General features: G+C 47.9%; 1 protein-coding gene across 1 annotated transcript in view; it reads left to right on the top strand.

Annotated features, from left to right (window-relative positions):
• Positions 1-476: 476 nt before the first annotated feature.
• robo1 (roundabout, axon guidance receptor, homolog 1 (Drosophila)) overlaps positions 477-26983 on the top strand; it is a 1072119-nt gene continuing 1045612 nt past the window's right edge. The window contains exon 1 of the mRNA XM_068041298.1: positions 477-716. The gene's annotated coding sequence lies outside the window, so the exon portion shown is untranslated. The remainder of the gene's footprint in view (positions 717-26983) is intronic.

Here is a 26983-nt window from a genome sequence, read left to right as displayed (position 1 = left end):
ACACACCATCCTGACTTGGAACTATATCGCCGTTCCTTCACTGTCGCTGGGTTAAAATCCTGGAACTCCCTCCCTAACAGCACTGTGGGTATACCTACCCCACATGGACTGCAGCGGTTCAAGAAGGAAGCTCACCACCACCTTCTCAAGGGCAATTAGGGGTGGGCAATAAATGCTGGCCTAGACAGCGACGCCCACATAAATGAATTGAAAAAACGCAATGTGCTTCGACCTTTATGCATGGAGGGGGATACTGAGAGAATCCTTTTGGCAGGTCCCGGGGTGATTTCTGATCAAGTGATACTGCAGAGTTGAGAGGGTTTGGGAGAGGGCTGCCTCTAGGACCCCGTAGGCTCTCTGCAGTGAGCTGCTTTGCGCAATTCGTGCGAACAGAGCAGGAGCAGTTTCTGCTGTCAGCCTCTCTGCTGCATTGCCTGGACCAGCTGCTGCTGACAGCCCCAATACTGACACTTTATACCTTGAGGTGTGGGGGTGAGGGGTGCATTTCCTCCCTACCCCCCCTCCCAATGTAAGTGCAAGCCCCCCCCCCCCTCATCGCACAGACCCTGCAATCTCTTTAAGTGCTGAATTCTCCTTTATTGTAAAATGCAGCATAAAAGTTATAGACCGGATCTTTAAACACACTCATCAGTAAAGAATCACCTGGTGACTTCAATGGGCCAGGTAGCAGTTGCCTGAACTAACACCGAGATTCGGTAAGTACCTACTTGTATTTTTGCATGTTTCAGTGTGTGTTTATTTGAAAAGTACTTGTTAAAACAGCGTGTGTCTGCCGTGCATTCCAGAACTCCAGTGGAAACTGCCTCAGCATTCACAGGTGCCTTTGCTTTGCCCACAATGTTCGCAGCCAATGCCTTCACTTCTCTCGCCCATCCAAGAGTTATAAAACCGATTTAAACAATGTCAGCAGGAGTCTGTAATCTTTAACAGGGTAATAAAGCAGTCTTAAAAATGCATTACCGAAAAAGCAGTATGGGTTTTTAAACTCTGATTAGATGGTGTGTGCTCTGCACCATTTATCTGGAACAGTGCAGGAGTTATTGTGATTTGTACAAGGTGTGGGGGTCAGGAATGTTTATTTATTTGTACTCCATTCCCCTCACCCCTTCATTACAAATAATTTTCAATAGATTGTCCAGGTATCATGTTGGAAAGCTGTCCATTTCAGGACAGGAATGGTGTGGAAGCTGCTAGGTTTTATTCCAGACTTTTATAAATTAGACTGTGATAGGTAGAAAGTGAGATTGAATTGCATCTGTCGGCCCAAAACCAGTTAATTGTGAAACACGTTTGTTAACCAAAAAGGATTTTTGTGTGTGTGTGTGTGTGTGTGTGCTGCATAATTTATAAACTAAATACATCTGGGACCATCGCTGGTCTGGTCCTGGTCTGGTTGATACTTGATCTGTGTCATTCTCCAGCTCACTCAGACCCCTCGAAACAATTCACAGATTGGCAAAATGTGAGCTCTGTTACATCAAATACATAAGGACACTTAGATTTGTTTCAATTTCAGACTGTTTTGGATTTTTAATTCCCTGTTGCTGGCTCCCAGGAAAGTTGATGTTTTGTCACATCCAGTGATTATTGTGTCCGGACTAAAAGAGGAAACAAATGCTGATCTGTAGATCTGCAGGGAAAATGAATCACTAGGCCACTGAGTTAAGGAGGACACTTTAAGAGGGGGGGGGGGGGGGGGTTAACCCAGAGAGAGAGAGAGAGAGAAAGGGAGACAGTGTCGGAGTGTGTGTGTGTGTAACTGAGTGTGTGTAATTGTGCTGAGTGGGGGGGAGGGCGTGGTTGTGTATCTATCTCCCCCGTTCTGTCTGCTTTGGAGGGGGTTTAGGATTAGGCAGGGAGTACCTATCCAGCCACTGCTGGTGAAGAGGGGAATTTATAACTTGCCAGCTTTACTGATGAACCACTGCACAGAGAGATATCACTGGGGTGTATAAATGTACAGAGGCTCAATCCAGTGAGGGAAGGAGGGAGGAATCCTCACGCTTGGAGCAATCCCCTGCAGTGTCTGAGTTTCTCTCTATCTCACTACATGCTGCACTGTTTATTAATCAGTATTTAATCTGTCTCGATCCACTGGTCTGATATCCACTCAGTCCTGTCTAATTATGGATTATTTTCTGCTGCACTAGATTTTCCAATTTTGCTACATTCCTTAACAATTAATTTTCATACTGGATAAGTTTATTAATCATAATTGTACCTATGCAGGGGAGCCAGATGTTAAAATGTTGTTGCATTATGAGAGAAGATGAGACTCACCAGTCACTGCTTGGTGTTAATGGCTATTTATTATTATTGATGGGGATTATTCATCATCCTGCTTATTGAAATTAATTCTAATATTTTGTTGAATTTATTTTGTGTTGATGAATATTTTTGCTAATTCTTGTCACTCACTGTTGGGTGGAGTAAGTTGTGTCGCTGCGGATGGTTTGGAAATTTATAACAGGAGCTGTGAGGGTGAGGCTGGATCCAGGGGCCGGAGTGGGGGTGAATACAGAGAGATGCTGAGACTGGGAGGGCAGGGTGGGAGCTAGAGAGAGAGAGAGAGAGTGTGTGTGCATGACTAATAGAGAGAGAAAAACAGTGTGTGTAAGACTAACAGAGAGAGAGTGTGTGTGTGTGCATGACTAATCGAGAGAGAAAAACAGAGAGTGTGTGTGCAAGACTAATGTGGGAGGGGTGTGGGGGAGAGAGCGAGAGAGAGAAAGTGTGCTAGACTAACAGAAAACGAGAAATACAGAGAGGCTGTGCGATGGACTAAGAGAGAGACAGAGACTGTGGGACTGGGGAACACAGAGAGAGACTGCAGCAAAGAGGAAAAAGAGAGACAGAGAGAGAGACAACTAGGATGGAACGCTGGTCAGTCGGTGAGGTGAGTGGTCAGCAGATGGGGTCATGGGTCAACATATCCGATTGTTGGGCATGGATGGGGATCACCAGGTACGGTGTGTGGTTAGCGAGTGGCTGTCAATGGTCAGTGAGTAGAGTCAATGGTCACAGTTGAAGGTGAGGTGGGCTTTGGACTTTGGCTAGAGGGTGCAGTTAGTAGCCATTGTTCCAAAAGCACTCTGCATAAACTGAACCACGGACAGGGGGTGAGGGAGAGAACATTGCACCTTTTTAAAAATGTGCAGGATGAAGCAAGGATATGGGGAGAGAGTGGGACAGTGGGATTAGTTTGGGGATTGATACAGGGCTATGGGGAGAGAGTGGGACAGTGGGATTAGTTTGGGGATTGATACAGGGCTATGGGGAGAGAGTGGGACAGTGGGATTAGTTTGGGGATTGATACAGGGCTATGGGGAGAGAGCGGGGCAGTGGGATTAGTTTTGGGATTGATAAAGGGCTATGGGGAGAGAGTGGGGCAGTGGGATTAGTTTTGGGATTGATAAAGGGATATGGGGAGAGAGTGGGGCAGTGGGATTAGTTTGGGATTGATACAGGGCTATGGGGAGAGAGTGGGGCAGTGGGATTAGTTTGGGATTGATACAGGGCTATGGGGAGAGAGTGGGGCAGTGGGATTAGTTTTGGGATTGATAAAGGGATATGGGGAGAGAGTGGGGCAGTGGGATTAGTTTGGGATTGATACAGGGCTATGGGGAGAGAGTGGGGCAGTGGGATTAGTTTTGGGATTGATAAAGAGATATGGGGAGAGAGTGGGGCAGTGGGATTAGTTTGGGATTGATACAGGGCTATGGGGAGAGAGTGGGGCAGTAGGATTAGTTTGGGGATTGATACAGGGCTATGGGGAGAGAGTGGGGCAGTGGGATTAGTTTTGGGATTGATAAAGAGATATGGGGAGAGAGTGGGGCAGTGGGATTAGTTTGGGATTGATACAGGGCTATGGGGAGAGAGTGGGGCAGTAGGATTAGTTTGGGGATTGATACAGGGCTATGGGGAGAGAGTGGGGCAGTAGGATTAGTTTGGGGATTGATACAGGGCTATGGGGAGAGAGTGGGGCAGTAGGATTAGTTTTGGGATTGATAAAGGGATATGGGGAGAGAGTGGGGCAGTGGGATTAGTTTGGGATTGATACAGGGCTATGGGGAGAGAGTGGGGCAGTGGGATTAGTTTTGGGATTGATAAAGGGATATGGGGAGAGAGTGGGGCAGTGGGAATAATTTGGGATTGATACAGGGCTATGGGGAGAGAGCAGGGTAGTGGGATTACTTTGGGATTGATACAGGGCTATGGGGAGAGTGGGGCAGTGGGATTAGTTTGGAGATTGATACAGGGCTATGGGGAGAGTGGGGCAGTGGGATTAGTTTGGAGATTGATACAGGGCTATGGGGAGAGAGTGGGGCAGTAGGATTAGTTTTGGGATTGATAAAGGGATATGGGGAGAGAGTGGGGCAGTGGGAATAATTTGGGATTGATAAAGGGATATGGGGAGAGAGTGGGGCAGTGGGATTAGTTTGGGATTGATAAAGGGATATGGGGAGAGAGTGGGGCAGTGGGATTAGTTTGGGATTGATACAGGGCTATGGGGAGAGTGGGGCAGTGGGATTAGTTTGGAGATTGATACAGGGCTATGGGGAGAGAGTGGGGCAGTAGGATTAGTTTGGGATTGATCCAGGGCTATGGGGAGAGAGCAGGGTAGTGGGATTAGTTTGGGATTGATACAGGGCTACGTGGAGAGTGGGGCAGTGGGAATAGTTTGGGACGAAAACAAAAAGTGCTGGAAATACTCAGCCGGTCTGGCCGCATCTGTGGAGTGAGAAACAGAGTTAACTGTTTCAGGTCTGTGACCTTTCATCAGAACTGGCAAAGATTAGAAAAGAATTAGGTTTTAAGCAAGTGAAGGGGTGTGGGTGGGGGAGAGTCATCCAGTGATACAACACTCAAACAGGCCCTTTGGCCCACTGAGTCTGTGCCGACCATCAACCACCCATTTATACTAATCCTACATTAATCCCATATTCCCGACCACATCCCCACCTTCCCTCAATTCTCCTACCACCGACCTACACTAGGGACAATTTACAATGGCCAATTTACGTATCAACCTGCAAGTCTTTGGCTGTGGGAGGAAACCAGAGCACCCAGCAGAAATCCAGGCAGACACAGGGAGAACTTGCAAACTCCGCACAGGCAGTACCCAGAACTGAACCCGGGTCGCTGGAGCTGTGAGGTTGCAGTGCTAACCACTGCGTCACTGTACCGCCCCAAAGAGAACCATGGGAAGGTGTTTGATAGGGCAGGAAGGATTAAATAACAAAGCTGTCCTGGGACAAAGGCAAAGCATGTGTTAATGCTTGTGGTGAAAGACAAAGCATGAGCCCAGAGAGAGTGTTAATAGCAGAATAATGAGCAGCTCTGACTCAATGAAAAGCAGACACATGGTTAAAAAATAAAATATTAAAAAAAGGCCAGTCATGCTCTGAAATTATTGAACTCAATGTTCAGTCCACAAGGCTGGACAGTGCCAATCAAAAGATCAGGTACTGCACCTCGAGCTTGCGTTGATGTTCACTGGAACACAGGAGCAGACCAAAGACAAAGATGTTAGCATGAGAGTAGAGGGGAGTGTTGAAATGGCAAGTAACCGGAAGCTCGGAGTCACGCTTTCGGACTGAGTGGAGATGTTCCGCAAAGCGGTTACCCAATCTGCGTTTGGTCTCACCAGTGTAGAGGAGACTGCATTGTGAGCAGCGAATACAGTATACTACATTGAAAGAAGTACAAGTAAATCACTGCTTCACCTGAAAGGAGTGTTTGGGGCCTGGGATAGTGAGGAGAGGCGAAGTAAAAGGGCAGGTATTACACCTCCTGCTATTGCATGGGAAGGTGCCGTGGGAAAGGGATGAGGTGACGGGGGTAATGGAGGAGTGGACCAGGGTGTCACGGAGGGAACGATCCCTTCTGACTGCTGGCAAGGGAGGGGAAGATAGGTTTGGTAGTGGCATCTCACTGGGGGTGGCAGAAAAGGCAGAGGATGATCCTTTGGATGTGGAGGCTGGTGGGGTGGAAAGTGAGGACAAGGGGAACCCTGTCGCGGTTCTGAGAGGAAGAGGAAGGGGTGAGGGTAGAGGTGCGGGAAATGAGCCAGACATGGTTGAGGGCCCTGTCAAGCACAGTGGGGGGGAATCCTCAGCTGAGGAAAAAGGAGGTCATACCAGAAGCACCGTCATGGAAGGTAGCATCATCAGAGCAGATGCGTCGGAGACAGAGAAACTGGGAGAATGGAATGGAGTCCTTATAGGAGGTGGGGTGTGAAGAAGTGTAGTCGAGGTAGCTGTGGGAGTCGGTGGGCTTATAATGGATATTAGTAGACAGTCTATCCCCAGAGATGAAGACAGAGAAGTTGAGGAAGGGAAGGGAAGTGTCGGAGATGGACCATGTAAAGGTGAGAGAAGGGTGGAAATTGGAAACAAAGTTGATAAAGTTTTCCAGTTCAGGGTGGGAGCAGGGAACGGCACCGATACAGTTATCAATGTACCGGAAAAACAGTTGGGGGAGGGGGGCATGAGTAGGACTGGAGCAAGAAATGTTTGACATATCCCACAAAAAGACAGGCATAACTAGGACCCACACGGGTACCAAATTGCAATACCTTTTACTTGAAGGAAGTGAGTGGAGTTGAAGGAGAAGTTGATCAGTGAGAAAACAAGTTCAGTCAGGCGGAGGAGGGTGGTGGTGGATGGGGACTGGTTGGGCCTCTGTTCAAGGAAGAATCGGAGAGCCCTCAAACCGTCCTGGTGGGAGATGAAGGTGTAGAGAGATTGGATGTCCATAATGAAGAGGATGCGGTTGGGGCCAGGAAACTGGAAATTGTCAAAATGATGTCGGGCGTCAGAAGAGTCATGGATGCAGGTGGGAAGAGACTGGACCAGGGGAGAAAAGATAGAGTCAAGATAGGAAGAAATATGTTCAGTGGGGCAGGAGCAGGCTGAAACGATGGGTCTCCCAGGATGGTCCTGTTTGTGGATTTTAGGAAAGAGGTTAGAAGCGGGCTGTCTGCGGTTGCAGGACTATGAGGTTGGAAGCTGTAGAGGGAAGATCTCCAGAGGAGATGAGGTCAGTGACAGTCCTGTGGACAGTAGCTTGATGTTCAATGGTGAGGTCATGGTCCGGGGGAGGTAGGAAGAAGTGTCTGAGAGTTAGTGCTCAACCTCTGCAAGGTCGAGGCCAGTACGCCAGGCAACAACAGCACCACCCTTATCTGCAGGTTTTATCACGTTGTCAGGTTAGACCTGAGAGAACGAAATGCAGCAAGTTCAGAGGGAGACAGGTTAGAGTGAATGAGGAGAGCAGAGAAATTGAGACGGCCGATGTCTCGCCGACAGTTCTCAATGAAAAGATTGAGATGGGTAAGAGGCCAGAGGGAGGGGTCCAGGTGGAGGGAGAATACTGGAGGCAGGCGAATGGGTCAGCTGGTCAGGGGGAAGAGTCCTGGTCAAAGAAGTGAGCATGGAGGCGATAGAAGAAGAGCTCAACGTCATGCCAAGTGTGAAATTCATTCAGGTGGAGACATAAGGGGATAAAACTGAGTCCTTTGCTAAGTACAGATCGTTCAGCATCAGAGAAGGGTAGGTCATTGTAATACCTGCCCTTTTACCTCCTCTCTCCTCACTATCCCAGGCCCCAAACACTCCTTTCAGGTGAAGCAGTGATTTACTTGTACTTCTATCAATGAAGTATACTGTATTCGCTGCTCACAATGTGGTCTCCTCTGCACTGGGGAGGCCAAACACAGACTGGGTGACCACTTTGCAGAACATCTTCACTCAGTCCGAAAGCATGACCCCAAGCTTCCGGTAACTTGCCATATCAACACTCCCCCCTGCTCTCGTGCCGACATTTCTGTCTTTGGTCTGCTCCAGTGTTCCAGTGAACATCAACGCAAGCTCGAGGAGCAGCACCTGATCTTTCGATTAGGCACTCTACAGCCTTGTGGACTGAACATTGAGTTCAATAACTTCAGAACATAACTGGCCTTTTTTTAATGTTTTATTTTTTAACCATGTGCCTGCTTTTCATTGAGTCAGAGCTGCTCATTATTCCTCTATTAACTCTATCTGGCCTAATGCTTTGTCTTTCACCACAAGCATTAACACACTCTTTGCCTTTGTCCCAGGACAGCTTTGATATTTAATCTCTCCTGCCCTATCAAACACCTTCCCCTTTGTCCTCTTCCCCCACCCCCTCCCCTTGACTTGCTTAAAACCTAATTCTTTTCTAACCTTTGTCAGTTCTGATGAAAGGTCACAGAACTTTGCTTCTCTCTCCACAGATGCAGCCAGATCTGCTGAGTATTTCCGGCACTTTCCGTTTTTGTTTCATATTTCCAGCATCTGCAGTATTTTGATTTTATTTAATGGGATTAGTTTGGGAATTGGCTCTGGGGAGAGAGTGGGACAGTGGGATTAGATTGAGGTTGATACAGGGCTGTGGGGAGAGAGTGGGACAGTGGGATTAGATTGGGGTCGATACAGGGCTGTGGGGAGAGAGTGGGACAGTGGGATTAGATTGAGGTTGATACAGGGCTGTGGGGAGAGAGTGGGACAGTGGGATTAGATTGAGGTTGATACAGGGCTGTGGGGAGAGAGTGGGACAGTGGGATTAGATTGAGGTTGATACAGGGCTGTGGGGAGAGAGTGGGACAGTGGGATTAGATTGAGGTTGATACAGGGCTGTGGGGAGAGAGTGGGACAGTGGGATTAGATTGGGGTTGATACAGGGCTGTGGGGAGAGAGTGGGACAGTGGGATTAGATTGGGGTCGATACAGGGCTGTGGGGAGAGAGTGGGACAGTGGGATTAGATTGAGATTGATACAGGGCTGTGGGGAGAGAGTGGGACAGTGGGATTAGATTGGGGTTGATACAGGGCTGTGGGGAGAGAGCGGGACAGTGGGATTAGATTGGGGTTGATACAGGGCTGTGGGGAGAGAGCGGGACAGTGGGATTAGATTGGGGTCGATACAGGGCTGTGGGGAGAGAGTGGGACAGTGGGATTAGATTGAGGTCGATACAGGGCTGTGGGGAGAGAGTGGGACAGTGGGATTAGATTGAGGTTGATACAGGGCTGTGGGGAGAGAGTGGGACAGTGGGATTAGATTGGGGTCGATACAGGGCTGTGGGGAGAGAGTGGGACAGTGGGATTAGATTGAGGTTGATACAGGGCTGTGGGGAGAGAGTGGGACAGTGGGATTAGATTGAGGTTGATACAGGGCTGTGGGGAGAGAGTGGGACAGTGGGATTAGATTGAGGTTGATACAGGGCTGTGGGGAGAGAGTGGGACAGTGGGATTAGATTGAGGTTGATACAGGGCTGTGGGGAGAGAGTGGGACAGTGGGATTAGATTGGGGTTGATACAGGGCTGTGGGGAGAGAGTGGGACAGTGGGATTAGATTGAGGTTGATACAGGGCTGTGGGGAGAGAGTGGGACAGTGGGATTAGATTGGGGTCGAAACAGGGCTGTGGGGAGAGAGTGGGACAGTGGGATTAGATTGAGATTGATACAGGGCTGTGGGGAGAGAGTGGGACAGTGGGATTAGATTGGGGTCGATACAGGGCTGTGGGGAGAGAGTGGGACAGTGGGATTAGATTGAGATTGATACAGGGCTGTGGGGAGAGAGTGGGACAGTGGGATTAGATTGGGGTTGATACAGGGCTGTGGGGAGAGAGCGGGACAGTGGGATTAGATTGGGGTTGATACAGGGCTGTGGGGAGAGAGCGGGACAGTGGGATTAGATTGGGGTCGAGACAGGGCTTTGGGGAGAGAGTGGGACAGTGGGATTAGATTGGGGTTGATACAGGGCTGTGGGGAGAGAGTGGGACAGTGGGATTAGATTGGGGTTGATACAGGGCTGTGGGGAGAGAGTGGGACAGTGGGATTAGATTGAGATTGATACAGGGCTGTGGAGAGAGAGTGGGACAGTGGGATTAGATTGGGGTCGATACAGGGCTGTGGAGAGAGAGTGGGACAGTGGGATTAGATTGGGGTCGATACAGGGCTGTGGGGAGAGAGTGGGACAGTGGGATTAGATTGGGGTTGATACGGGGCTGTGGGCAGAGAGTGGGACAGTGGGATTAGATTGAGGTTGATACAGGGCTGTGGGGAGAGAGTGGGACAGTGGGATTAGATTGGGGTCGATACAGGGCTGTGGGGAGAGAGTGGGACAGTGGGATTAGATTGGGGTCGATACAGGGCTGTGGGGAGAGAGTGGGACAGTGGGATTAGATTGAGGTTGATACAGGGCTGTGGGGAGAGAGTGGGACAGTGGGATTAGATTGGGGTTGATACAGGGCTGTGGGGAGAGAGCGGGACAGTGGGATTAGATTGGGGTCGATACAGGGCTGTGGGGAGAGAGTGGGACAGTGGGATTAGATTGGGGTCGATACAGGGCTGTGGGGAGAGAGTGGGACAGTGGGATTAGATTGGGGTCGATACAGGGCTGTGGGGAGAGAGTGGGACAGTGGGATTAGATTGGGGTCGATACAGGGCTCTGGGGAGAGAGTGGGACAGTGGGATTAGATTGAGGTTGATACAGGGCTGTGGGGAGAGAGTGGGACATGGGATTAGATTGAGATTGATACAGGGCTGTGGGGAGAGAGTGGGACAGTGGGATTAGATTGGGGTCGATACAGGGCTGTGGGGAGAGAGTGGGACAGTGGGATTAGATTGAGATTGATACAGGGCTGTGGGGAGAGAGTGGGACAGTGGGATTAGATTGAGGTTGATACAGGGCTGTGGGGAGAGAGTGGGACAGTGGGATTAGATTGAGGTTGATACAGGGCTGTGGGGAGAGAGTGGGACAGTGGGATTAGATTGAGGTTGATACAGGGCTGTGGGGAGAGAGTGGGACAGTGGGATTAGATTGAGGTTGATACAGGGCTGTGGGGAGAGAGTGGGACAGTGGGATTAGATTGGGGTCGATACAGGGCTGTGGGGAGAGAGTGGGACAGTGGGATTAGATTGAGGTTGATACAGGGCTGTGGGGAGAGAGTGGGACAGTGGGATTAGATTGAGATTGATACAGGGCTGTGGGGAGAGAGTGGGACAGTGGGATTAGATTGAGGTTGATACAGGGCTGTGGGGAGAGAGTGGGACAGTGGGATTAGATTGAGGTTGATACAGGGCTGTGGGGAGAGAGTGGGACAGTGGGATTAGATTGGGGTCGATACAGGGCTGTGGGGAGAGAGTGGGACAGTGGGATTAGATTGAGGTTGATACAGGGCTGTGGGGAGAGAGTGGGACAGTGGGATTAGATTGAGATTGATACAGGGCTGTGGGGAGAGAGTGGGACAGTGGGATTAGATTGAGGTTGATACAGGGCTGTGGGGAGAGAGTGGGACAGTGGGATTAGATTGGGGTCGATACAGGGCTGTGGGGGGAGAGTGGGACAGTGGGATTAGATTGGGGTCGATACAGGGCTGTGGGGAGAGAGTGGGACATGGGATTAGATTGGGGTTGATACGGGGCTGTGGGGGGAGAGTGGGACAGTGGGATTAGATTGGGGTCGATACAGGGCTGTGGGGAGAGAGTGGGACAGTGGGATTAGATTGGGGTCGATACAGGGCTGTGGGGAGAGAGTGGGACAGTGGGATTAGATTGGGGTCGATACAGGGCTGTGGGGAGAGAGTGGGACAGTGGGATTAGATTGGGGTCGATACAGGGCTGTGGGGAGAGAGTGGGACAGTGGGATTAGATTGAGGTTGATACAGGGCTGTGGGGAGAGAGTGGGACAGTGGGATTAGATTGAGGTTGATACAGGGCTGTGGGGAGAGAGTGGGACAGTGGGATTAGATTGGGGTCGATACAGGGCTGTGGGGAGAGAGTGGGACAGTGGGATTAGATTGGGGTCGATACAGGGCTGTGGGGAGAGAGTGGGACAGTGGGATTAGATTGAGGTTGATACAGGGCTGTGGGGAGAGAGTGGGACAGTGGGATTAGATTGAGGTTGATACAGGGCTGTAGGGAGAGAGTGGGACAGTGGGATTAGATTGAGGTTGATACAGGGCTGTGGGGAGAGAGTGGGACAGTGGGATTAGATTGGGGTTGATACAGGGCTGTGGGGAGAGAGTGGGACAGTGGGATTAGATTGGGGTTGATACAGGGCTGTGGGGAGAGAGCGGGACAGTGGGATTAGATTGAGGTTGATACAGGGCTGTGGGGAGATAGCGGGACAGTGGGATAAGTTTTTTGAAGTGAGCCCTCACATATATGCTGTGCTGAACGGCCTGCTCACCTTCATATTTCTCTGCTGCAATGTCTCATCAAATTGGAATTAAGTTGAGAGATACACCGACACCTTGACTTCCTTCAGTCCTCCTGCTGTGGATAATGCACATTATTTTTGCTGTTTGGTTGAAACCAGCTGGATAAGAAAAGTGGTTCGTTAACTCAATGGGCTTCAGAAGTATTTCAGAAAGAAAGGCACAAATTAATATGATGAACCTCCCGTCTCAAACGCGCAAACACTTCACATCCAATGAGCGATTTCAAAGGTGACGTGATTGGGATGCGATGTTGACTCGAGACCCTGTCTGCTCTCTCAGTTGGGTGTAAACGATCCCATGGCACTATTTTGAAGAAGAGCAGGGGCATTTTCCCCAGTGTCCTGGGACCAGTATTTATCCCTCAACCAACACCACTATATCAAATGATCTGGTTTTATCAGAATGTTGTTTGTGGGATCTTGCTGTGCACAAATTGGCTGCCATGTTTCCTGCATTACAACAGTGCCTACACTTCAAAAAGTACCTCAGTGACTGTAAAACACTTTGGGACATCCTGAAGTTGTGAAAAGTGCAACAGAAATGTGAATCCTTCCCTTTTTAAAGCTAAGTGAGTCAGTTTATGTGATGTTGTAAGCGACAGTCTATTTTGAATTGACACAACACGTATCTGTTATCTGATTCTAGGCCCATTATTCTGTTAAAATTGTCATCTAGGTGGCCAAACAAGTATTGGCCCTGATTTGTCGTGAAGATGATTCTATTGGAGCAGGGGGGATTATACTCCTGGGAGAGGGGTTTCTAGTTTAGTGGGCGGGCTCACTGGTGACCCCTACATGGGGAAGGAGTCAGAAATGATCCCTCTGCTTCCTGAGACCAGAATCAACAGAAAAGAAAAAAATTCACGGGCAGAACCAAATTGGATTTGCTCAGTGGTCTGGGACAAGAGCTGAAAAGCAGGAGATCGGGTTTTGTAGTTAGATACTATCGTACAGAAAGTTAACACCAAACACGACCCACCAAAGGATGAATTACTTTTCCCGATGTATTTTGGAGGGACATCTCCTGCACTGAAGGAGCTGGAGATGGAATTTCCAGATTTTTTTCCCTATTTATTGGCCCTTGGGTTCTAATTGGCTCTCAGGGAGGGTGGAGGGAACATAGGAACATAGAGAATAGGAACAGGCATCGGCCATTCGGCCCCTCGAGCCTGCTCCGCTATTCAACTAGATCATAGCTGATCTACCTCAATGCCATTTTACTACGCTATCCCCATTGATGCCTTTAATATCTAGAAATCCATCGATCTCTGTCTTCAATATACTAAATGACTGAGCCTCCACAGCCCTCTGGCGTAGAGAATTCCAAAGATTCAACACCTTCTGAGTGAAAAAGTTCCTCCTCCTCAGTCCTAAATGGCCTACCCCTTATTCTGAGACTGTGGCCCTGGTTCTGGAGCACCCCCAACCTCACAACCATTCCCAGCCAGAAAAAAAACATCCTTCCTACATCTACTGTCGAGCTCTGTAATAATTTTGTAAGTTTCAATGAGATCACCTCCTTTTTCTAAACTCTAGAGAATACAGGCCCATCCTCCTCAATCTCTCCTCATAGGACTGTTGACCCTTTTTCTCTGTAGGGTATCAACTGACGTGACAGACAAAGATACGCTAAAACCAAAGTCCCGTATAACTTCACTTTATTAGTACTAAAATCACTTAAACCATACAAATGCTTACAACAGTTTTATTTAGACGCTAAGTAAGTACATGTCTCACTTCTTGTACAAGATACTACCCGTCAACACAGAGGTGATCAGTCTCTTGGCACGGTTGATCACTGAGCCTCCAGACTCGGGGTCCTGCCTTTGAGAGTTGTTCCCAGGTTCTCGCTGAGAATACCCTCCAGTGTTAACCCTTATATATTCTTTGAAGGCTCCTTGCTCAACCCATGACTCACATGATCTTGTTTTGCACAAATCTTCAAGCATTCTCTCATCTTTGGCAAGCATTAGCCATTTAGCCACCTGGACAGAAGTCCAGACTTGTTTACAATAACCACCGTTCATTCCCCTATATCTGTTCCTCTTTTATCTATTCTTGTTCAACAGTCTAGTCTAACGGTCACATATCCCTAACCACAAGCTTCGATGTGTCTGTTAGCTTAGTTCAGTAAGTTCTGCGCTTATCTTTAGCTGCCTTAGAGCATGCTCGGTATAAAGTGTTCCTTGACCAACTTTTCAGGGCCTACAGGACAATCCCACCATCCCAGGAATTGGTCTGGTGAACCTACGTTGCACTCCCTCTATGGCAAGTATATCCTTCTTTAGGTAAGGAGACCAAAGCTGTACAAAATACTCCAGGTGTGGTCTCATCAAGGCTCTATACAATTGCAGCAAGTCATCTTTACTGAAGAAGGGTCACTGACCTGAAACGTTAATTCTGTTTCTCTCTCCACAGATGCTGCCAGACCTGCTGAATATTTCCAGAATTTCTCGTTTTTATTTCAGATTTCCAGCATCTGCAGTATTTTGCTTTTATCTTTACTCCTATACTCAAATCTTCTTACAGTAAAGACCAACATACCATTTGCCTTTCAAATTGCTTGTTGCGCCTGTATATTAGCTTTCAGTGACTCATGAACAAGGACACCCAGATCCCTTTGGACATCAATACTTCCCAATCTCTCACTATTTAAGAAATACTCTGCATTTCTGTTTTTCCTACCAAAGTGGATAACTTCACATTTTTCCACATTATTGTCCATCTGCCATGTTCTTGCCAACTCACTTAGCCAGTCTAAATCCCATTGAAGCCTTTTTGCATCTTCCTCACAACTCACATTTTCACCTAGTTTTGTCTCATCAGCAAACTTGGAAATATTACATTTGGTCCCTACATCCAAATTAATGATATAGATTGTGAATAACTGGAGCCCAAGCACTGACTCTTGCGGTACCCCACTAGTCACAGCCTGCCAACCTGAGAATGACCCGTTTATAGAAAGAGAGAGAGAGCGGGGATGGGCAGAGAGCGGGAGGACGATGGAGTGGAGGGACAACACAGGGAAGGGGGATGCCATGGGGAAAAGAAACACGGAGGGGGGGGAAGCAACATGGGGGGGGCAACACAGAGGGGGGCAAACACAGAGAGGGAGAGACAGACAGCTATACACCGAGAACAAGGAGGGAGAAAGAGCAAGTGTGTGGACGGGCATTGACTACTTGTGCAAGCAAAAAATGCCAGGTATCTCACTAAATCAGTGTCAAACATAGTGACGAGAAAGCAAGTCAATAAAATAATCTTCTCCTTTAACACTTCTTTGCAAAAACGCACATTTGTTGTTGTTTTGATGAATAGTAAGATACATTTTTAATGCCTTTATCTTTCTGAAATTCTCACCGGTACCCTATGTAAAAGAAAAATTGTAATGTGCCCCCGCCCCCCAACCCACACAAAAGGTTTGAACACCCCTGCTCCAAGCTGTAAGCCTTTTGTTTTAAAATAACTTAGCGGTTAGGTTATTTTAAATCACAAGTTTAAAAGCTTGTATTATGTAAACTCCATTTAAAATGGCAGAAGTCACTGAGGGAATGTCTTGGTTTCTACACCCTGGCACGCATTACTTTCTATATAAATGTCACAATTCCACTGCTATCCATTTGGAATCACATTGTTCTTGAACTTTTATTAAGGGGAAAACAGGCAAGAAAATCCAAGGAATCTCCAGAAGTCAACATTGTGTGTTCCGAGTACGGTGTATTGGGGCTGAGTGATACTGGCGAAAACAGGATGCTGCTGACCCATATACAATGTAACAGATAGCTGAAATAAACCTTAATCTATGATGCACTGTCTACAATTCCTTAACAAAATCCGTGTTGCATTTGCAGTTTTAAAAACTGTCGAGGAAGACATCATAAAAAGTTATTATGTTTCAATGACCATGTTAGAAACAGGCATTAACTGCTTTTTTTTTGCTGTGAATTGGATTAAAGGGCAAGTTTTACAAGTATGTCAAAGATATAGGAGGTATGTTCAGTAAGCTCGCAGATGACATGAAAATTGATGATGTCGTAAATAGTGAGGAGGAAAGCCTTAGATTACAGGACGATATAGATGGGCTGGTAAGACGGGCGAAGAAGCGGCAAATGGAATTTAATTGTGAGAAGTGTGAGGTGATGCATTTTGGGAGGACTAACAAGGCAAGGGAATATGCAATGGATCAGAGGACCCTAGCAAGTACAGAGGGTCAGAGGGACCTTGGTGTACTTGTCCATAGATCACTGAAGGTAGCAACACAGGTAGATAAGGTGGTTAGGAAGGCATATGGGATACTTGTCTTTATTAGCCGACGCATAGAATATAAGAGCAGAGAGGTTATGATGGAGCTGTATAAAATGCTAGTTAGGCCACAGCTGCAGTACTGTGTACAGTTCTGGGCACCACACTATAGGAAGGATGTGATTGCACTGGAGAGGGTGCAGAGGAGATTCACCAGGATGTTGCCTGGGATGGAGCATTTCAGCTATGAAGAGAGACTGAAAAGGCTAGGGTTGTTTTCCTTAGAGCAGAGAAGGCTGAGGGAGGACATGATTGAGGTATACAAAATTATGAGGGGCATTGATAGGTTAGATAGGAAGAAACCTTTTCCCTTAGCAGAGGGGTCAATAACCAGGGGGCATAGATTTAAGGTAAGGGGCAGAAGGTTTAGAGGGGATCTGAGGAAGCATTTTTTCACCCAGAGGGTGGTTGGAATCTGGAACGCACTACCTGAAGAGGTGGTAGAGGCAGGAACCCTCACAACATTTAAGAAGTATTTAGATGAGCACTTGAAATGCCATAGCATACAAGGCTACGGGCCAAGTGCTGGAAAATGGGATTAGAATAGTTAGGTGCTTGATGGCCGGCACAGACACGATGGGCTGACGGGCCTGTTTCTGTGCTGTATAACTCCGACTTTATGAATAACTGTAATATGCATCACTTACTATCTAGTTTGAGGGTAGATAACCTGAGCGGCCAGTGTCATTTGAAAGTTGTCTCTATCATATAAGTGCACCTTTGCTAACAGGTAAGAGATTTAGCTTGGACATAAATTGGTCAGTCTGGAGTACAATCTTACAGATAGAGACTAAACATTTTGAAATGGAACAATACATGCAGTAACAACCACTCAATAATTTGCAGAAAAGCTTTTTGTTTATAATTGTCTGGTCAGAGCTGAATCAGAATCAACAGTGATAGACTGAAAACTTAGACATAGTGAATTTAAGAGAATCGCTTTTTTGGAGGAACTGAAGGGTGCTCTTTATTTGTAATTGTGTTTAGATAATTTTGTCACTGGCTTTGGTGAGCAAATGGCATTTTGTCCATGAGAAATTCTGTTGTTTCTGTATTTTAGAATGCAGGACCTAGTTTAACAGCCTGTCAATTTTAATAAACCAATCTTGGCTACCGACCATTAGTCTCTCAGTCCCTTCCTGTCCCACTCTGCTTTTCTGTTTTACTTGCCTCTTTTGAAGTACTGTCTGCTTCATCCTATAAAACTCTTCTGATTTGGAGATCACTGCCCTTTTGTTGGCTGCCCTGTCTCCAGACACATATTAGAAGCAGGCGCAGAAGTTGCACAAACAGAGATCATCACGAGTTAAATTATTTTGTCACAACAGCCATGTGAGAAATGGTCCGTCTTCCTATTGCTGATTTTTCGACTGTTTCACCTCAGTAACAATCCTCTCCTTGAGTTTCATGGTTTATTGGATGAATTTACACTCCTGACACAGTGTGAATCCACAGAGGTCATCCGATAAGGTCCATCTACCACCCTGTGACATGGTGTTGCTCGCTCTATTCTATCAACAAAAGTCATTTGCATTGGCATTACATACTACTTTGCTTGCTAGCTAGCTAATACAGTTGTGCTGCTCTCCATTGATGTTTGTATTCTTTGCTACTTTATAGGGAGAAATGTGATTTAAATCGGACTGTGTTTTGATGGCATTAGGTTGGCTATGCACTTTATATACAGATTAATTGCCCTCATGTCCATGGCTGAGTCAATAATTTTGTCAAATGTCCCTGGTGCAACATGTCGGTGCTTATCCCTGGTCTCACAAAGATGCTCTGGCCATCATGAGTACAGGACGGGTTTGATGGACCATCTGGTCTCTTCCTGCCTTTTTTTTTTATGTTCATTACTGAGACTCGGCTAAATTCAGTCTGCTCTGACTGTGAAGTGAAGCAGCTTAGTGATGGTGTGCTTGGTCTCATCTCACCAAGTGTGAAGCCACCCTGCCCGTGGAAAGATTGGTGTATGCAAAACGAGATGATATCAAGTTCAGATCATGTGGTGGGATGCGGGGGGTGGGGGTCTCCAATTGTTGCAACACCGCATTGTCCTGCTGTAGATACTGGGCAGTATGAGTGCACTCCAGAACATAAGGCATTGAAACCGATTGCAGGAGTGACCAGCGTTCTTGCAGCTGAGAGAATACTGAAGTCAGACCCAAGCTGATAAAATGTACCAATACTTATTAATTATAATTATTTCTCTGGCTGCTATTTGCAGTGAAACATGTTCATCAGGTTTAGAACTTTACTGGAAAAAGAGATTATGTCTCCTCTCTTAGATTTGTGAGATTTTTATCGTACTGTAGTTTAAAGGAATTAAATTGATTTACTACACTAGAGCAAAGAAATCAATTTATTTTTAATCAAAAGATCTTGTCATTAACCTCTTGCCGACAGTTACTGTGACCAGCATCATTACCATCTGGATGCAGGTAATGGAAGTGGACTATTCTTGTAAAGTTACTAAGGCACCTGATTATCACAGGTCCTGGGATGTCCCATTTCTACTGGAGGATCATTGTCTTCAGTTAATTAACTAAAGCATGTGTTGGGTTAAGCACAATGGGATTATCAACCTCAGAGAAAAGAAGATTTCCGCCAGCTCTTCAAATAACTAATATAACAGCAAGAGTTGGCAGATGAAATGGGCGATCTTATTTAATGAACTCCCATTGTTCTAACATTTGTTCTGTAACACTTTGTCTCTTTTTATCCCTGACTCCTGGAATCGGCTCAGTGGGTGGTTCTCTTGAACAGAACAAAGAACAGTACAGCACAGGAACAGGCCATTCGGCCCTCCAAGCCTGCGCCGATCTTGATGCCTGCCTAAACTAAAACCTTCTGCACTTCCGGGGTCCATATCCCTCTATTCCCATACTATTCATGTATTTGTCAAGACGTCTCTTCAACGTCGCTATCGTACCTGCTTCCACCACCTCCCCCGGCAGCAAGTTCCAGGCACTCACCACCCTCTGTGTAAAGAACTTGCCTCGCACATCCCCTCTAAACTTTGCCCCTCGCACCTTAAACCTATGTCCCCTAGTAACGGACTCTTCCACCCTGGGAAAAAGCTTCTGACTATCCACTCTGTCCATGCCACTCATAACTTTGTAAACCTCTATCATGTCGCCCTCCACCTCCCTCGTTCCAGTGAAAACAATCCGTGTTTTTCCAACCTCTCCTCATAGCTAATGCCCTCCAGGCCAGGCAACATCCTGGTAAACCTCTTCTGTACCCTCTCCGAAGCCTCTACGTCCTTCTGGTAGTGTGGCGACCAGAATTGCATGCAATATTCTAAGTGTGGCCTAACTAAAGTTCTGTACAGCTGCAGCATGACTTGCCAATTTTTATACTCTATGCCCCGACCGATGAAGGCAAGCATGCCGTATGCCTTCTTGACTACCTTATCCACCTGCGTTGCCACTTTCAGTGAACTGTGGACCTGTACGCCCAGATCTCCCTGCCTGTCAGTACTCCTCAGGGTTCTGCCATTTACTGTATACTTCCCACCTGCATTAGATCTTCCAAAATGCATTACCTCACATTTGTCCGGATTAAACTCCATCTGCCATTTCTCCACCCAAGTCTCCAACTGATCTATATCCTGCTGTATCCTCTGACAATCCTCATCACTAGCCGCAACTCCACCAAACTTTGTGTCGTCCGCAAACTTACTAATCAGACCAGCTACATTTTCCTCCAAATCATTTATATATACTACAAACAGCAAAGGTCCCAGCACTGATCCCTGCGGAACACCACTAGTCACATCAATACATTCAGAAAAGCACCCTTCCACCGCTACCCTCTGTCTTCTATGACAGAGCCAGTTCTGTATCCATCTTGCCAGCTCATCTCTGATCCCGTGTGACTTCACCTTTTGTACCAGTCTGCCATGAGGGACCTTGTCAAAGGCTTTACTGAAGTCCATATAGATAACATCCACTGCCCTTCCTTCATCAATCATCTTTGTCACTTCCTCAAAAAACTCAATCAAATTAGTGAGACACGACCTCCCCTTCACAAAACCATGCTGCCTCTCACTAATAAGTTTGTTTGTTTCCAAATGGGAGTAAATCCTGTCCCGAAGAATCCTCTCTAATAATTTCCCTACCACTGACGTAAGGCTCACCGGCCTATAATTTCCTGGATTATCCTTGCTACCCTTCTTAAACAAAGGAACAACATTGGCTATTCTCCAGTCCTCTAGGACCTCACCTGTAGCCAATGAGGATGCAAAGATTTCTGTCAAGGCCCCAACAATTTCTTCCCTTGCCTCCCTTAGTATTCTGGGGTAGATCCCATCAGGCCCTGGGGACTTATCTACCGTAATGCTTTGCAAGACACCCAACACCTCCTCCTTTTTGATAATGAGATGACTGAGACTATCTACACTCCCTTCCCTAGGCTCATCATCCACCAAGTCCTTCTCTTTGATGAATACTGATGCAAAGTACTCATTTAGTACCTCGCCCATTTCCTCTGGCTCCACACATAGATTCCCTTCTCTGTCCTTGAGCGGGCCAGCCCTTTCCCTAGTTACCCTCTTGCTCTTTATATCCGTATAAAAAGCCTTGGGATTATCCTTAATCCTGTTTGCCAATGACTTTTCATGACCCCTTTTAGCCCTCCTGACTCCTTGCTTAAGTTCCTTTCTACTGTCTTTATATTCCTCAAGGAATTCGTCTGTTCCTAGCCTTCCTGCCCTTACGAATGCTTCCTTTTTCTTTTTGACTAGGCTCACAATACCCCGCGTTATCCAAGGTTCCCGAAACTTGCCAAACTTATCCTTCTTCCTCACAGGAACATGCCGGTCCTGGATTCTAATCAGCTGACGTTTGAAAGACTCCCACATGTCAGATGTTGATTTACCCTCAAACAGCCGCCCCCAATCTAAATTCTTCAGTTCCTGCCTAATATTGTTATAATTAGCCTCCCCCCAATTTAGCACCTTCACCCGAGGACTACTCTTATCCTTATCCACAAGTACCTTAAAACTTATGGAATTATGGTCACTGTTCCCGAAATGCTCCCCTACTTAAACGTCGACCACCTGGCTGGGCTCATTCCCCAATACCAGGTCCAATATGGCCCCATCCCTAGTTGGACTATCTACATATTGTTTCAAGAAGCCCTCCTGGATGCTCCTTACAAATTCTGCCCCATCCAAGCCCCTAGCACTAAATGAGTCCCAGTCAATATAGGGGAAGTTAAAATCACCCATCACTACAACCGTTACCTTTACATCTTTCCAAAATCTGTCTACATATCTGCTCCTCTACCTCCCGCTGGCTGTTGGGAGGCCTGTAGAAAACCCCCAACATCGTGACTGCACCCTTCCTATTCCTGAGCTCCACCCATATTGCCTCGCTGCATGACCCCTCCAAGGTGTCCTCCCGCAGTACAGCTGTGAAATTCTCCTTAACAAGTAATGCAACTCCCCGACCCCTTTTACATCCCCCTCTATCCCGCCTGAAGCTTCTAAATCCTGGAACATTTAGCTGCCAATCCTGACCTTCCCTCAACCAAGTCTCTGTAATAGCAACAACATCATAGTTCCAAGTACTAATCCAAGTTCTAAGTTCATCTGCCTTACCTGTTATACTTCTCGCATTGAAACAAATGCACTTCAGACCACCAGTCCTGCTGTGCTGCGCAACATCTCCCTGCTTGCTCTGCCTCTTAGTCCTACTGGCCTTATTTACTAGTTCCCCTTCATTTATTTCACTTGCTGTCCTACTGCTCTGGTTCCCACCCCCCTGCCACACTAGTTTAAAACCTCCCGAGTGACGCCAGCAAACCTTGCAGCCAGGATATTTGTGCACCTCCAGTTTAGATGCAACCCGTCCTTCTTGTACAGGTCCCATCTGTCCCTGAAGAGATCCCAATGGTCCAGATATCTGAAACCCTCCCTTCTACACCAGCTGTTCAGCCACGTGTTTAGCTGCACTATCTTCCTATTTCTAGCCTCACTGGCACGTGGCACAGGGAGTCATCCAGAGATTACAACCCTAGAGGTCCTGTCTTTTAACTTTCTACCTACTTTCTTGCTTTGGAGTCATAAACCTGTGGGTTTCAATCCCACTCGATACTTGAGTACAAAATCTTGTACTGCGGAGGTTCTTTAGCTCCTCGTCATAGATTGGTGTTCTCTGGTTATCGACCCTACTGTCAGTGGAAACAGTTTTTCGCTACTTACTCTATTAAAAACCCTTTCTAATTTTGAAGACTTCTGTAAAATCTCCCCTTAACCTGCCCTGCTCAAAGAACGATCCCACTCAGTTTCTGTAGTCTCTCCAATCCCAGAATCTGGAGCGATCAATCACCCAGGAATGGTTCATGTAGATTTTTTCTTTAGATTAGATTAGATATACAGCACTGAAACAGGCCCTTCGGCCCACCGAGTCTGTGCCGACCATCAACCACCCATTTATACTAATCCTACACTAATTCCATATTCCTACCACATCCCCACCTGTCTATATTTCCCTACCACCTACCTATACTGGGGGCAATTGCTAATGGCCAATTTACCTATCAACCTGCAAGTCTTTGGCTTGTGGGAGGAAACTAGAGCCCCCGGAGGAAATCCACGCAAACACAGGGAGAACTTGCAAACTTCACACAGGCAGTACCCAGAATTGAACCCGGGTCGCTGGAGCTGTGAGGCTGCGGTGCTAACCACTGCGCCAGTAGCAAACCAGTGACACAATAGTTTTTATCCTCCTTCGGCCATCTCTGTGCAACCCTGATGAGGTAGAAATTTGTGTTTCTAGGCTTTGTCAATGGCCCATTTTTTTTTATTCATTCATGGGATTTGAGCATCACTGGCCAGACCAGCATTTATTGCCCGTCCCTAATTGCCCTTGAGAAGGTGGTGCTGAGCTGCCTTCTTGAACCGCTACAGTCCATGTGGGGTAGGTATACCCACAGTGCTGTTAGGAAGGGAGTTCCAGGATTTTGACCCAGCGACAGTGAAGGAACGGCGATATAGTTCCAGGTCAGGATGGTGTGCGGCTTGAAGGGGAACTTGCAGGTGGTGGTGTTCCCATGCATCTGCTGCTCTTGTTCTTCTTGGTGGTAGAGGTTGTGGGTTTGAAAGGTGCTGTCCTGTTCACTCTAGGCTTTAGGCAGTGACAACATGTCAACTGACACCTGGTTCCTAACAGGTACTGATCAAATAGATTGTGGTGCACTGAGTAGGTAGGGAATGAATCTGTATTGTAAATTATCCCGGCACATCCGCGACCATTGGCTCTTTATTTCTGCAATCACAGGTTTTACTGCTTGATTCAACACATTGAAGGTATCTGTCCATGAGAGCATACTTTTATTCTCAGGATGTGGTGTTGCTGGCAAGGACACAATTTATTGTCCATCCACTAGTTGCCCCTTGAGAAGATGATGGTGGCCTGCTGCAGTCTGTGTGGTGGAAGTATACCCACAGTGCTGCTAGGTAGGGGGTTTGAGGATTTTGACTCAGCGATGATGAACAACAGCCAAAATATACCGAAGTTAGGATGGTATGTGTGACTTGGAGGGAACTTTGAGGTGTTGGTGTTTCCATGCACCTCCTTCCTTTGTCCTACCACATAGTGGATGTTACCAGGGAGAGACAGAGTTAACGTAGCTTGGGTCTTGAGCACATAACTCCAGCTGACACTCTGGTACAGAACTGGGGGAGTGCCGCACTGCCGGGGGAGTGCCGCACTGCCGTCGGAGGGGGGTGGCGCCGCCGGGGGAGTGCCACACTGCCGGGGGGGGCGGTGCCGGGGGAGTGCCGCACTGCAAGGGGGGTTGGGGGGCGGCGGCGCCAGGGGAGTGCCACACTGCCGGTGGGGGGGGGTGCTGTGCCGGGGGAGGCGGGTGGCGCTGCCGGGGGAGTGCCGCACTGCCGGGGGAGTGCCGCACCGCCGTGTGGCGGTGCCGGGAGAGTGCCGACTTGCAAGGGGGAGTGCCACACTGCCGGGGGAGTGCCACGCTGCCGGGGGGGGGGGGGGCGGGGGGTTGGTGCTGGGGGAGTGCCGCACTGCCGGGGGGGGCGGTGCCGGCAGAGTGCCGCACTGCCGGAGGAGGGGGGCGGCGCTGCCGGGGGAGTGCCACACTGCCGGGGGCAGTGCCGAGGGAGTGCCGCACTGCCGAGGGGGCGCCGCCGGGGGAGTGCCACACTGCCGGGGGGAAGTGCCGGGGGAGTGCTGCACTGCCGGGGGTGGCGGTGCCGGGGAAGTGCCGCACTGCAAGGGGGAGGGGTGGCACCAGGGGAGTGCCGCACTGCCGGGGGAGGGGGACGGCGCCGCCGGGGGAGTGCCGCACTGCCTGGGGGGGGGGGTGCAGTGCCGCCGGGGGAGTGCCGCACTGTGAAAGGTGCTGCCATCTGAATTACCATTAAATCCTTGCGTCTGTGGATCAAAGTTGGAGACACGTTGCTGTGTGTCTGGTCTGCATTATTTCCTCACCCAGAGCCACCAGTAAATTGGCCAATCACCATGTTGCTGTTCGTGGGATTTTGCTGTGCAAGAAAATGGCTGCTGTGTTTGGCTACATTACGCAACCACCTTCAGATGATTCACGTGAGAAGCTGCTTAAATACCAGGCCACGTTTGTTAAAATATGTTGTATTCAGTCCCAGGTATCTGTGCCTGGCCATTCGCCCATCACTTTCTGTGCTCGCTGACCTGCACTGGCTCCCCATTCAGTAATGCCTCATTTTCAAATCCCTCCATGGCCTTGGCCTCGCTGCTCACTATCTCTCTAACCTACATCAGACCTACAACCCTCTGAGATCTCTGCGCTCCTCTAATTCTGGCTACTTGCACATCCCTGGATTTTAATTGCCCCCACCATTGACGGCCGTGCCTTCAGCTGCCTGGACCCCAAGCTCTGGAATTCCCTCCCTAAACCTCTCCGACTCTTTACCTCTCTCTCCTCCTTTTAAGATGTGCCTTAAAACCTACCACTTTGACCAAGCTGTTGGTCACCTGTCCTAATGTCTCCAACTGTGGCTCAGTGTCAAATTAGGTTTGATAATCTCTCCCGTGAAGTGCCTTGGTACGTTTTACTATGTTAAAGGCGCTATATAAATGCAAATTTTTGTCACTTGAAAATATGAAAAATTCCTTGCGCATGTCTCTGTTCGAATCCTATTGGTCTTGTTGCTTTACAGACTGTTCATGTTTAAAACTTTGATGCTTGTGGCTTTACCTGATGCTGTTATGGATGAGCTTAATGCACAGTCTGGGTTCCAAACTCAACCTCGTGCTGATCTCCGGGAGCCCAACAACAAAGGCCTTGGAGATAGATCAGGGTTGCCAACTTCTCCAGGATCGGCCTGGAGTCTCCAGGAACTGAAGCTTGATCTCCAGGACACTGCGGTTTGCAAAAGCCAAGAGAAAACTCATATGGGGTGTCAAAAAAAAAATGGTGTGGATTTTTTTCTTTTTCTTGAAACCCTTTTGCTGTTAGTTCTATAATTGTTGGAAATAGGGAAGAGCTGTTTGACTGAATAGTCAAGAGTCAATCCATCGGGGACTGAAGGGGGGAGTTTTAATCTGGATGAGTGCCTGGATTTGGCTGCATATGGGGAGGGTTCAAAGTGGAAAGAAAATGCAAGTTCCACCCCACTAGCTTCTGAATTTAAGTCAGGATGTTAGGCAGTGTGCGTTCAAACCCCTCAGGAGAGACTGGCTGCTTATTAACAAGTACTAATCACTTAATTGGAGTGATATTTCAACACACTTTGAAATTTAAAGCAGCATCCGTGGGTTTCCCAGTCTTCCTGAGACTTGCCACTGAAGGCAAGGTGAAAGCACAGTGACAAATCAAGGAGCTAATTAAATCTCGTGGAAATACTGCATTAGATACTCAGTAATTACCACTGCTTTTGCTGAGAGTTTCACTTTCTAACACTTTGGAGGTTTCCTGAATCACAGCAGGCTGGGTGGCATCTTAGCTGGCTTAGATTGGACCTCGGACAAGAAACCAGTCTGCCGGTGCGATATTGCAGCTGGAGAGGGCGGGGGAGTGGCAAGAGAGAAGGTGGGAGCACCAGCGAGCAGAAGGAGCCCCTCACAGGAGGCACTATCTGCGACACAGGGTAATACAGCCAAGGACTGAGTTTCTTTGATAATTCAGACCAGTAGTGCTTCAGGAGGCTCAGGTTGGACCGATCATCTACAGCCTCCTGGTAGAATAGCTGCTGACTGATGGAGCTGGTGACAATGCTCGACAGTGGCTGTCCAAGCCTTTCAATGTTTTAGTCTCCAGATCCTTCCAGGATTCCTGCCAGAGACATATCCAGTACCTCCCAGTCGACAACTCACAATTGACCAATGCGATATTTAGCAGGACTGGCAGTCATGGGAACTTCGTCTGTAATGATGTCAGTCAGAATGAGTGGATCCTCTGGT

The sequence above is a fragment of the Heterodontus francisci genome, chromosome 10 (assembly GCF_036365525.1).
Source record: "Heterodontus francisci isolate sHetFra1 chromosome 10, sHetFra1.hap1, whole genome shotgun sequence".
NCBI lineage: Eukaryota > Metazoa > Chordata > Chondrichthyes > Heterodontiformes > Heterodontidae > Heterodontus > Heterodontus francisci.
Note: the sequence above shows the minus strand (reverse complement) of the source record. Positions and strands in the feature narration are given on the sequence as shown.